The 13,526-nt window shown below is 34.5% G+C and overlaps 1 protein-coding gene across 4 annotated transcripts in view; it reads right to left on the reverse strand.

Annotated features, from left to right (window-relative positions):
• The window catches only part of LOC150106691 (putative phosphorylase b kinase regulatory subunit alpha), a 745,167-nt gene that overhangs the window by 586,738 nt on the left and 144,903 nt on the right, over nt 1–13,526 (reverse strand). The gene's annotated exons all lie outside the window — the stretch shown is intronic.

The raw sequence follows: 13,526 nt of genomic DNA on the forward strand, positions 1-13,526 counted from the left end.
TCTTTCTGTGATGTGCATATTTCTGCTGTTATAGTGTTAACAGGGGAGTGGGGGTAGGTAATGTAGGAGAAATTAATTTGAAAAAAAAACCAGGGTTTTTTTTATATAATATATACATATATTATTTTTAAGGGTGGGTGGAGCACTTTTTTTGTAGGGTGGGAAAGAGAAGAAAAGGGGTTGAAAATAGAAACTGTTTTTTGGGGGAAGGGTTTATGGGAAAAGGGGGCCAGGGAGAGGGTTAACAGGGTGCGAGTCATTTCGACCATGTGTGTCATTGTCTGAACTCATGGAGGAAGTGGATACTATGTCATGTCGGCTTGGTGTTACTGTCTTTGAAGTGCTTGTGTTATCACCTATTGGTGATAACACAAGCACTTCAAAGACAGTAACACCTATTGGTTGGAGTTGTGTTATCACCTATTGGTTGGAGTTGTGACCTAATTTTTATGTTATGGAGATTCCAACACTCGGAGATTATGTAACGGGAGGTTTCATGGTGTAACATGGGAGTTTTCCCAGAAATAATACCTATAAATTACAATATTTTAAACTGCCAGTATGCTATATAACAGAATAACAACAGGCATGCATAGAACAAAAACAGTCTGAAGTTGGCAGTTTATAATTCACTTTCTCTAATATATGAACATAGAGGAAAAACAGCAAAATGAAGAAGATTTTTTCTTTTTAGTGCTGAATAGTGAGGAACTGTGAAATTATGAAACACTTCTGGAGATAATTACAGTTTGTAGTAAGAATAAGTAATTAAAAAAAACTACTAACACAGCATTCCAGCCATTGATGATAAGACATTGAGGACACAAAAACTAATGCAACTTTAAAACATTATGGTAAGTTAGGATGGTTAGCTAGTTAGGTTTTATTAGCACATGTGTGGCTAAGCTATATTGTTCTATGTAAGTGGTTTAAGCAGTATACAAAATAAATATCTAAAAACAATAATAAATAGTAAAATAAAAGGTTTGTAAGGTAAGCAAATAAACAAATCATATATATATTGATATAAAAGGAGTAAAACAAGAGTAAAAAAAAAAGAAAACAAAGATGGCTGCTTACACCTGAATGCATTTGGTATCAGGAATCTTGAGAAATTATTTATTGGTGTGAGAACTAAGATGAAGAGTCATAAGAAACTAGATCATGATAAGAGAAAGAGAGAATTTATGCACAAAGTCATACACCTATGTTAATGATTTGAATGTGCATAATCATGGAGATGATGATTATTATTATTACGTGACACCTCCAGGGAGTCCAAAGACTCATCTTGGGAGGGCACCTACTCTGCAACTCTGTCTCCACCACTCAATCCACCAACTACAATGAATCGCAATTACCATCATCATCATCATCATCTACACTAACACCATCTACCGCCCACCACCAACATTGAACCCGCAACCTTTTGGCTGGAGAACAGATACACTAACCACTCAGCCAACCAGGATGGCGATAAGAGAGATGATTGTGTGCTCATCCAGTTCATACTTATTATGCAAGGATATCTTCATACATGAGGTATTACATAAGAACAAAGATCTACAATTTGTCCAAACTAAGTCATGCAGACGAAGAAGTGAGTATACAAAAAGGCCTGGAGGTAACTTATTATGTCTGCACACAAATGCCAGCTATACTGGGCACAAATGGGTAGAATGTGTTGCCTTGGTAAATATGCTATGGCCTCAGATTGTAAACATTAGTGAGATGTGGCTTTTGGAGGCTGATATACTAACTGGAATCTAGTGTAAAAGAGGCAAAATAGGAAAAGGGAGGTAATGGTATTGGATGATTTGAATCCAGTTCAAGTAGAAAGCTATGATTGCAATATTATTATTATTATTATTATTACCCCAAGATCTCATGGAGTCAAAGACTCATCTGGGAGGTCCTTTTATCACACACGCAGCTCATCATCCATGCCTTGAACACATTCAAACTCCTTGCAGACAACACACCCTCAGGCAAGGCATTCCAATCATTCACAACTCTGCACGAAAAAAACCTGCCTCTCACTACCCTACTCACACCCTCTTTATACAGTTTCCAGGGATGACCTCAGGTTCTCCCCCGATCTCCCACTATTTTCTGTAGAACCTCTCTAGCATTGATCCTATAACAGCCCCTTAATAACTTGTAGGTCTCTATCATATCTCCCCTCTTCCTCCTGTCCACCAGACTCTGCAAGTTGCTTCTTCTCAATCTTTCCTCATACACGACATTCCAGAGGTCAGAAACTACCTTAGTCAATCGCCTTTGGACCCTTTCCAACATCTCTTCATCCTTCTGAAAACCAGGTGACTAAATCTGGGCACAATAGTCCATGTGTGGCCTAATCAAAGCCTTATACAACGGAACAAGAATCTCCCTACTTCTACATGTCAACGTCCTCTGCATCATTCATAGAAGCCTTTGTGTTGTCTTCACAATTTGGCTATGTGTCCCCTAAATTTCAGATCCTTATCCACTATCACCCCCAGATCTCTTATTTCCTCCACCTCTGACAATATATCCTCACCAAGCATAAATTCTGCATCCCATTTTTGTTTCCCAAAGTTTAAAACCTTACATTTTGCAACATTGAACTGACATCTCCATTTCTGTGCCCAATCACTCAATTTATTCAAGTCTTCTTGTAAGGCCACAACATCTTCACTACTCTTTATGGTTCATCCCAACTTTGCATCATCTGCAAACAACTGAATATCTCCATCCAAATCTTCACCCATATCGTTAATATACAAGTAATAATGTATATAATAATTTTTTTTATTTATTATTTATTAATTTTTTCCTTTGTGTGAACATGTTGCTCTCCAGCTTAATTTAATTTTGTAACTTAATGGATAATAATAATAGGACTCTAGCTTTAATGTAGTAAGGGTTTTTTTAGTCACAGTCAGTGCGAAATTATGAAAGACTTCTGAAGTCCTTTACAGATAATGTCATGCTATCTGATGAGGTGGAGTTTAACAAGCTCAAATACATAGTGGGGAATTGTTACAAACCTAAAAGGATCAGTTGCTGGTGATGATGAAATGCATTACCAAATCAACCTCATGGTTGCTGAATAATTAACATGGATGACTTTAATTGCCCAAACATTGATGGGTTAACAATGAAATCTCATGACAAGAATGAAGCTGAATTCGCTGAGCTGTTGTGAGACAACTTCCTCAATTAGCATATGACAGAAGGAACTTGAAGTGAAAGAGTGCTAGACCTGATTAGTGTTAGAAGTTGTTTTAGTTAAAGACATGACTGATCTCCCTCCCTCATGAATATAGCATGATGGTGATCATTCTTGCCACTTTCCAGGTCAGTACAGCATGAGAGGTGGCTAAGTATGCCAATGTCCCACTCGTAAGCAATGAGATGGAACAAGGAGTTAGGTAGAAAGAAGATCATGCTGCTTAGACATGAAATGGTCATGAAATGCTTACCAACAGCAATATCTCAACATATTCTAAAGGTCAGAAGGTAAAATAGAATATGTGTAAAATAAATGAATTTTGAGATTAAGCAGGCAATGCAGTAAAAGGTGGCAGCATTTTGGATATAGTATAATGTAGAAGCAATAATAATTTACACAAGGAGCATAAAGAAGTGAATAGGTAAGTGACTCTGTAAAGAAAGACAAGAGTTAGACATCATCAAATTCTTGATATGTAGACTGAGGAGGGGAGGGGGGGGGGGTTAATAATGATTATGACAGTAGTACATGACAACTTCATTACTAACTTCCTATCAAAAATTTGACTCTAAAGTAATCTTATCTATCAGGCTCCTATATCAGATTTTATATACAGGAATACCTCGATTATTGCGATTCTCGATTTATCGCGGTTTGTAATTTGATACCAAAATTCCAATTATTGCGCTTCAAATTCAAATTATCGCAGCAGCGAGATGTAGCCCACTACATATGCAACCAGTTCGAGTCGCCACTCTCCAGGTATTGCTCTCTTGTAATGCTTCGTTTTTATCCGACAGCGCCTTCTCACCACTTACCAGTAACTATCCACCCTTGCCTGAAGTACATGTGGATATTTATTTCTCTTGTTATTTACCCCTACAATGAATGCTAAAAGAAACAAGGATGATTTCAAGTCTACAGCTATCAAGAAGAAACGTAGTGTTCAGCTTAGAAGATAAGTTGCATATGATAAATAAGTGTGAAGCAGGCATAACCAAAGCCAAAATTGCAAGAGAGTACGGTCTAAATGAATCAACTGTTCGGCATATTTTAGGCCATGCTGCAAACTCTAGGGCTTCGATCTAGGACTAAAAGAAATTGAAAAAGGTGATGTTCAGGACTGCTTCAGTCACATGATGAGGAGCTGGATGATGAAGACCTAATTAACCTCGAGAGAGAACGTGCTTACGATGCTCAAATCAATGATAATGACGAGCAAATTGACTTGGCACCGAAGGAATTTACCCTCAAAGAAATGGACGAAATGTTTAGAATTGCTTAAAATTTTAAAGAAAAAAATCTTGAACAGCGATCCTAATCTTGAGCGATCACTGAAAGTTCTTCAGGAAATTAAAAATTCCATCCGTTGCTACTGAGTTTTATACGAAGAAAAAAGAGAGAAAAAATTCCACCAGACAACTCTACACCAATTTTTATCCAAGAAAGAATAATTGTATGTACTATATGTACTTCTTATATATAAATAAAGATTAAAGAATAATCTTGTTTTTCTTAACGAACCTTCATTTTTTACTTAACATGTTTAACACATTTCTTTTGTACTTGATATATAAAATTTAATTAATAGATTTGAAAAATCCTTGGCATTGATCACCCATTTTACACACATTATTTATCCTGATTATCGCGGATTCGATTATTGCGGTATTTTTTGTGGCAACAATAACCGCGATAATCGAGGTATTCCTGTATTTGTCTTCTAAGGCACTTCTTACTGCATTACTCTACCTAGATTCTGGTCTTCCTAGACGCTGGATCTTTTTCCTTCCACCCTAGTGATTCTGTTTAAGTGACCATACTACATTATATTAACTCTATTCACACATTCCTAAATGCAGGAATTCCTTACATATCAAGATCCTTCTTAATATCCTCATTTTTAATATGGTTCTGCCACTGGTGACATCTATTCACTTTCATAATATTTCTCAAAACTTTCACACCTGTGATCTTCAGTCTTTGGATCAAGTCTTATTTCTAACACAGCATCAGATTCATAAGTTAAAATTGATTTCAAAACTGTCTTATATACAGCTAGTTTAATGTTTTGCCTAATTTCTTTCTTATTCTACATAAATTTATTGATTTCCTGCCATACCCAGCTTTGTTGATTCTGTTGTCTATTTACATATTTAATTTGCTATCTTCACTAAAAATTGTGCATAAATAACTTAAATGTTTCACTTGTTCTATAGATTCTCCAAGAAACAAGCTGCAGTACAATCTACATGGCATGCTCAAGTTATTGACCAACTGTTACAACTATTGGCCTGACCTCTGGTGAGAGGGAAAAAAACCTTACTACATCAAAGCTAGAGGCCTATTATTATTATCCATTAGGTTACAAAATTAAATTAAGCTGGAGAGCAACATGTTTACACAAAGGAAAAAATTAATAAACAATAAATAAATAAATGATTACATATATAAGTATACATATAAATTACAGCCAACTGGTAGGGATAGTAGCTAATAAAAGCTGAAAAATTGCTTAAAGTCCTAAAGTCAGGGTTTGCTGCAAACTAAGTCAAGCTGAAATGTGTGCCATCCAAATTCTTGGGATTTTTATGCCACCATTATTGTTAAGATTGGGGGTGATTAATCAAAATTTCGCAGGCTTCTTTAAATTTCCATTCATACCAGGTTTTTGTATGATGTAATGAGCAAGTACTTTACAAATCAGTTTGGTGTAGGGTTTTAAGAAAAGAATTCCCTACAGTGTATTTCACATTCCCACAAAGGCTATCATCTGAACTGCATGTAAAAAGAAAGGATGGAAACCAGAGTCCTTATTTCAGAGGCCATACATAGCAGTAGGCCACTTCAAGTTTCCAATAAGAAAAGGGAAGTGGTATTTCATTGAAGCTTCTTGATTATATGGTTTTTTAACAGCACAGCCCATATGTGAATTGAATCACATTTCATTTTGGATTTTACCATCATTTTGGATTCTGGATCCCAGTAAATCATAACTCTCAACAATTTTTATTTTATCTCCCTCTATTATAAATTCATTCAAATTGCCAGAAGTCATCACTTTTGTTTGCTGATGTTTAAATTAATCCTTTAGATTCTATCTTACCCATTAGAATCAACTGCTCCAGATTTTTTTAGTTTCTTCTATGTATCATCTGCATATCTTAAATTATTTTTCTGTCACTAATCTTTCCAGCTGGGTCTTTAAGTTAGCAGTTCTTATAATATATTCAACTATAAATATTAAAAAGATAGGGCAACAGTATACAACCCTGCTGCATCCCTTTTTCCACTCAAACACTGTGTTTTTCCTGAAGTTTCTTGATTGTCATACAGCTCTCTTATCAAGAGAATTAGATGCTCAGGTATTCCCATTCATCTCTTTACAATCTACAGTCTTGTGATCCACACAGTCAAAAGCTTTCTTATAATCAATAAAATAAGTGAATACTTTTTGAAAGTCTCTTGTTCTTTCCATAACCATCTTATGTTTGATATCTGCTCTCTGGTTCCTCTACCTCTCCTAAACCTGCCTGTTCCTCTAGCATTTCTCAGTTCACATATGACTCCAGTCTTTGTTGAATCACTTTCAGCATAACTTTATGTGCATGTGATATCAAAGCAATTGTTCTAGAATTCTCACAATCTCTGGGATTTATTTTTTTTGGAATTGGGATGAATACTGATATTTTCCAATCTCTTGACTAGTATATCAGTTTATTTTCTAACAAGTAAACATAGGTCAGTAAGGTAGGTTAAGCCAGTTCTGGGTGAATTAAACCTCTTTTGTGTGTTTGTGTGAGGGGAGAATGAAGCAAAGGTGCTTCTCTTATGAAGGTTTTAAGAAAAACAGCTACCAAACTATATAGACAGATTAATAATAAACAATTTTATTAATCTGGGATGATACAATCATAGATATAATCAAAAAGAAAAAAAGAAGCCTATCACAAATGGTTAAGCAGTAAAAGATTAGAAGATGAAATAGAATATAAAAGAATAAAAGTCATATTCCGAGAAGTCAGAAAAAGACATAGAGAATCATGGAACAAATTTGTTTCTAATTTAGAACATGATTTATATAAAATAAGACCCAAAGTATATAAGATTTTGAAACACTTAAATGCAGATACCAAAGAAAACATAAAATTAAACGCTGAATTGAAATTAGAAGAATTTCTAAATTACTACACAGAACTGTGGACAGACAAATATTTCAGAAAAGACAACTGGCAAACAATTAACGAAAATGAAAAGGAAATAACTGAAGAAGAATTAGAAATCAGCCTGAAAGAAACAAGAAATGGAAAATCACCTGGAGAAGATAAGCTAGGTTCAGAACTATATAAATATGCAAGAACAAGATTCAAAGAAAGATTATTATTTTTAAATAAAATTTACTCAACTGGTATCCCCCCAATAGAATGGAAAAAAGCAATTGTGATTCCTATCTTTAATAAAGGTAATAGAGATGACCCTAAAATCTACAGAGGTATCAGTATGCTAAATTCCTGTTACAAAATATATAGCAAAATCTTAAATAACAAACTAATGAAATATTCCGAAAACTTTATTCTAAAAGTACAGAATGGATTTAGAAAAGGATGATCATGTATAGACCTGGCCTTTTGCCTAAAATTAATAATAGAGAAAAGAAGAGAATATAATTTAGAAACACATATTGCATTTATTGACTTTGAAAAAGCATTTAACAAAGTCAAAAGAAATATATTATTTAACATATTAAAAGAAAGACAAATACCAAATAATATCTTAAAAGCTATCACAAGTATATATGAAAATAATCAAACACAAATAAGATTAAATCACGAGCTATCATACACGAGAGAGATAAACCAAGGGGTCTGACAGGGATGTCCCCTCTCAGCAACTCTTTTTAATATTTACTTAAATGAAATAATAATAACATGGAATAAAAATTTACATCAAGGAATTAAACTTTCTCCTAAAGTTAACTTAAACACTCTCCTCTTTGCCGACGACCAAATAATAATTACAAATTCTGAAGATAACTTATAGAAAGCTATTTTAGATCTAAATGAGATATCCAAAGATTATGGTATGATAATATCAACGGAAAAATCAAAAACTATGGTTTTTAAAGGACAAGATCTGGCAAGAACTGAAATAGTAATAGATAACAAGATCTTAGAACAGGCGAATTCATTTAACTACCTAGGATGTACGATCACATATGAAAATGAAAAAGATATAAACGTAAAAATTGCAAAATATTTAAAAATAACAGGTGTAATTAACTCTATATTTAAACCAAACCAGGCTAAAAGTATACAATACATTAGCCGTACTGGTCTTAATGTATGGAAGTGAAATCTGGACAATAAAACAAAAAGACAAACAAAGATTAACAACAGCAGAAATGAAGTTTATGACAAAAACTGCAAAGTATACCCTATTTGATCACAAAAGAAACGAAGATATTATGAAAGAATTAAACCAAGAACCAGTAATAGAAAAAATTTAAAAATATAAACATAAATGGATGGAACACGTTCAAAGAATGAAAATAGAAAGATTACCAAAACAAGCCTTAAAATACAAGCCATTAGGAAAAAGAAAACCAGGATGTCCTCTTAAACGATTCAACGATGACTTCTAAGGGAACAGGCCATGCTAGGCCTAAATCCTTGATATGCATGATGATGAATGATGATAATAGAGTTCAATATCACAAAATCTCTGGGTCAGAAGTAAAACACTTGACCAAAGACTAGAGACCGCAGATATGAGAGTCCTGAGAAAGATTAGAGGCATGAACAGATGGCTTCAATGGCAATATGATATTAAAAATGAGGATATTAGGAAAGAACTTGACATTGTCAGCATCCAGGAATGTGTTAGCAGAGCTAATTTCAGGTGGTCTGGTCACCTAAACAGAATGGGCGAGGAAAGATTAGCAAACCAAGTGTTCTCTGCCAGGTTGGCAGGAAAACGACCCAGAGGAAGACCAAGATATAGGTGGATTGATACGGTACAAAGTGCCTTAGACAATAGAAATATAAAATCTGATAATGTTGGAGTCTTGACAAGTAACAGACTGATTTGGAGGAAAATTGTAGATAGGAAGTTAGTAATGATGTAATTTTTTTTTTTTCATGTAGTACTATCATATCCTGTACACCCCTTGAGGGTACAAGGCAGAAATTTGATGATGGTGATGATGACTTTTGTTTTCTTTTTGTGAAAATTTTAAATTGTATTGTTGGCTTATTTTATTTAATTCACAGACTGATTTTTGAAGGTCATCTTCATTGTCTTGTAATGTAATCTGATTGTCTACATACAGCATTGTATTGAAATAGTTCTTCTGATTAAGCAGATATCGTTTTGTTGTTGTTTTCCATATTTTAATAACTGATCAATACATATGTTGAATAGAGTTGGAGATAAGCTACATTCCTGCCTTGATTAATTTAAAACTCTTCTGTTAATTTATTACTTACAAAAAAGAAGGTACAGCAATGGGCTTACCACTATTTCCCCTCTCCCCAATTGCTAACTTTTATATGGAAGTTTTTGAGCAATGTGCTCTAGATTTCTTTAGGTTAAGAGCTTGGCTTGGGTATGGTGATGTTTTTGTTATTTGGCCTCACTTCAAAACTTTAGACACCTTCCCGAATTACCTGAATAAACAACAAACACATACAATTCCCTACAGAACATCAAAACAGACTTCCATTTCTGGATACTGGTTACATGGCTTCCCTCAGGCTGTCTATCCTTCACTGTAAGCATGCACACACACACCAGTTCAATACATACATATAAATTCTTACCACCATTCAAAAAAAGTTTCATTATCTCACTATAAAGTAGAGCTATAAAGTTTTGCTACAGAGATCTGCAAGCACTTAAACATAAATTCCAAATTATCAGCAAATACTTTTCAAAAAAATGACTACAGTAAAAATACTATCACCAAAATTCTTGGCTAGACTGCACTTAAAAATAAATCTGATTACAATAAAACCTAAGCAATTCCATAGATTAAAGGATTATCAGAAAAAAATAAGCTGAATACTCCAAAAAAATACTATCTTAATGCCACCTTTAAACCTCCTACAACATTAAAGGAGTTTATTCAGCTCTTCAAAGGATCCCCTTTCTCTCCTTGCCCACCCTGGAGTGTACCATATTCAATGGACCTATAATTTGCCTTATATAAGCAAAACTGAACATGATTCTTATCCAGAAAAAAAAAGTAACACAAACAACACATTCAATTTAATAAGTATGGTAAACCTGGCCTTAATGATCATGACCTGGATATTCTTCAAAGAATTGATTGGAAAGGCACCTCTTGTCTTGGCATCATATCAAAACTTTGCATGAGTGCAAATTTAAAAAAGCCTGTGAAATCCTGATCAACCACTCTACTAACAACAATGATGACCTAAAATCAAGAATATGGATGGAATATATTCATACCACATAACGTTTTTGTTCTAACAGATCATAATAATTAAGACTATAGTAGTCCAGGATGTTAGTCAAAACCCAGCTCTTATATTATATACTAATTAGGATACAACTATTGATGTATTATTAAAGGTTAATAACAATTTGATCTCTGGCCATGTAAAATGATGAGTCCTTGGAATCTCTGGAGGAGTTACATAGTAATATTAATAATAAAAGCAGGACAGTAGCTTTGATGAAACGTTCCTCCCCCCCTCCATCCAGAAGTCAGACCAGAAGTGTAATGGTTAGCCAAACTGGTAATACTAGGACATACTCTGAATTGTAATGTAACTTGTTTCTCTTTATACATGTATGTGTGTGTGTTTTTCTTGCATTTTCCTCCCAATAGTAATCCTACTAAAAGGTAATTTATTTCCTACATGCCCCATTGCATACAATACATATATTACATGTAGCTTCCAAGTACTGATCAGCATTTATATTTATATTTTTGTATCAATATTCATATTTACATTTATATTTTTACATCTATATGTACATTTTTCTACTTTTACATTTATATTTATATTTTTATATAACATATACTATATAATTCACAAAATATCAGTAATTTGTAAAGAATGGTGGAGACAGAGTTGTAGAGCAGGTGCTCTCCCTCGATGAGTTCTTGGGCTCCCTGGAGGTGTTGAATAATAATAATAATAATAATTTATATTACATTACAGTGACTGGAAGTTGATGATATTGGCAAAATTGATTAATTCTGAGTAATACTTTTGGATAAGTCTCTGTTTTGACATTGGCCACTTGTCTCCTGAAGTGATGGCATGTTGTATTAGGGATATCCGGATGGAGTCCAGTAGCTGACAGTCGTAAAGTATGTGATTGACAGTCTGCGGACAACAAATGCATGATGGGGATTCCAGGATATGGAATCTGTGTAGGTAATTTTTAATTTTCCAAGTAGTGTGGTTAAACCTGGGAAGATGGAATGTTTTTTCAGCTGAAATCTGCTTCTGATACTAGACAAGAATTATTTTTTGTTGATCCTGTCTGCGGACAACAAATGCATGATGGGGATTCCAGGATATGGAATCTGTGTAGGTAATTTTTAATTTTCCAAGTAGTGTGGTTAAACCTGGGAAGATGGAATGTTTTTTCAGCTGAAATCTGCTTCTGATACTAGACAAGAATTATTTTTTGTTGATCCATTTTTTGATGTTTTCCATTCTTCTTCCCATAAGTTTAGGCTTATTTCTTCTGCAAGTGTTTTTATAGCCAATTTCGAGTACAGTTGGTAACTTTTTTCCTAGCCATTTGTTTATAGTGGCTTCTTTAGCCAGCTTATCGGCTCTCATTTCCTGCTACCTCAGTATGTGCCTTCACCCAACAGAACTTGATTTCCCATCCCTCGAGAATGAGATTCCAAACCAGATTTCTTGTCTGTTCTATTATTGCTATATGGTTATTCTGGTTTTTATGCTGCCATCTATAGTTCTACTGTCACTGTATTGTTGCCATCATTTGATGAGAGGTTTCTCAGAGATATGTAAGTGAATGAACTGTAGCAAGTTTTTCTGCTTGGTCGTTAGAAGAGAGGGGATACAGTCTAGAGCAACGTTCTTGTATAATGAACTGTTTGTAATATGCAATGAAAGTAATTCTTGTAGATAAGCTTATACGTTGATTAGAGATACTTCTAATTTTTTTGAAAATTACAATGTACACTATATTATTAATAATAAAAACTTTAATTAGAAACTATCTATATTTCGACAATGTTACATTGCCATCTTCAGGGATCACAAAACAATGATATGTACAAGCAGGCACTCACATTAAGTAAATGAGGCTGAAGAAAGGCAACTAAAGTCAGTCCTAGATTCCTAAATATGCCCTTCCCCCCCCACTCCCAGAAGACTAAATTGGGTTAACTTGGATATTGGGCTGATGATCCTAGAATGTAAGTTCCCAAATTTGGGGCAGTCTTATGCCCCATGCAACCAAATTTGTTGAGGTTTGGGAAGTTTTTCAGAGCTGAGACTGATTCAAGGAATAATCTTTTGTACTTGTACTTGCTGCAGTGTAATAAAGTTGCCTTTCAGCATATTGTGTGGAGGGTGTCCAAATGAATGGTCCTGAGTGGCTGTATTGGTGGAAACAGATGCAGTACTTGTGTTCAGATATCCTGATATTGGCTGTCCTATCTGTTCGGCTGTAGTAGGACAGTTTGCAACTGCAAGGGACCTGGTATCCTCCAAGTAGGTCTAGGGGAAGTGGCAGTGGTCTTTGGTGGAGCAAATAAGAAGTCCCAATTTCTTATGTGATTAGAAGGTAACTTTCTTCTTGTATGCCCACTCTGCAATTTTGAAGAGTTTTTCGTTGGCCATTACTTCTAACTGTAAGCTTTCGCATCTCCAAATCATTATCATTGCATCAGCAGCGAAAGTTATGACTTTTGTTTCAGTAGTGAAAGGATATCTTAATAGCGAGTTGTACTGGATGTTCCAGAAACATGGTCCTCAGCAGGAACCTTGTGAATAGCCTCGTTCGACTTCTTTTGTTACAGCTGTTGTTTTTAATGTCATTTTAATATTCTTCTGTAAAATAATTTTTTGTAAAGTAGAGTAGGTTTTTTGGACATTTGGAATCCGTTAATTGATTAATTATAGCTGCCATCATGCAGCATCAGGCTCCTTGTACATCGAGTGAGATCAGTAGTACATCTTCTTTTTGCTGTAGACTGTTTTCTGTGAACTCTTTAACCACAGTAGATGCATAACTGCATCTACTATGCATGATTGAGGTCTAAATGCATATTGATTGCTGAATAACAAGTCTCTTG

Source organism: Typopeltis vanoorti, chromosome 5, assembly GCF_054136105.1.
Source record: "Typopeltis vanoorti isolate ZY-2024b chromosome 5, IOZ_Tvanoo_1.0, whole genome shotgun sequence".
Lineage (NCBI taxonomy): Eukaryota > Metazoa > Arthropoda > Arachnida > Uropygi > Thelyphonidae > Typopeltis > Typopeltis vanoorti.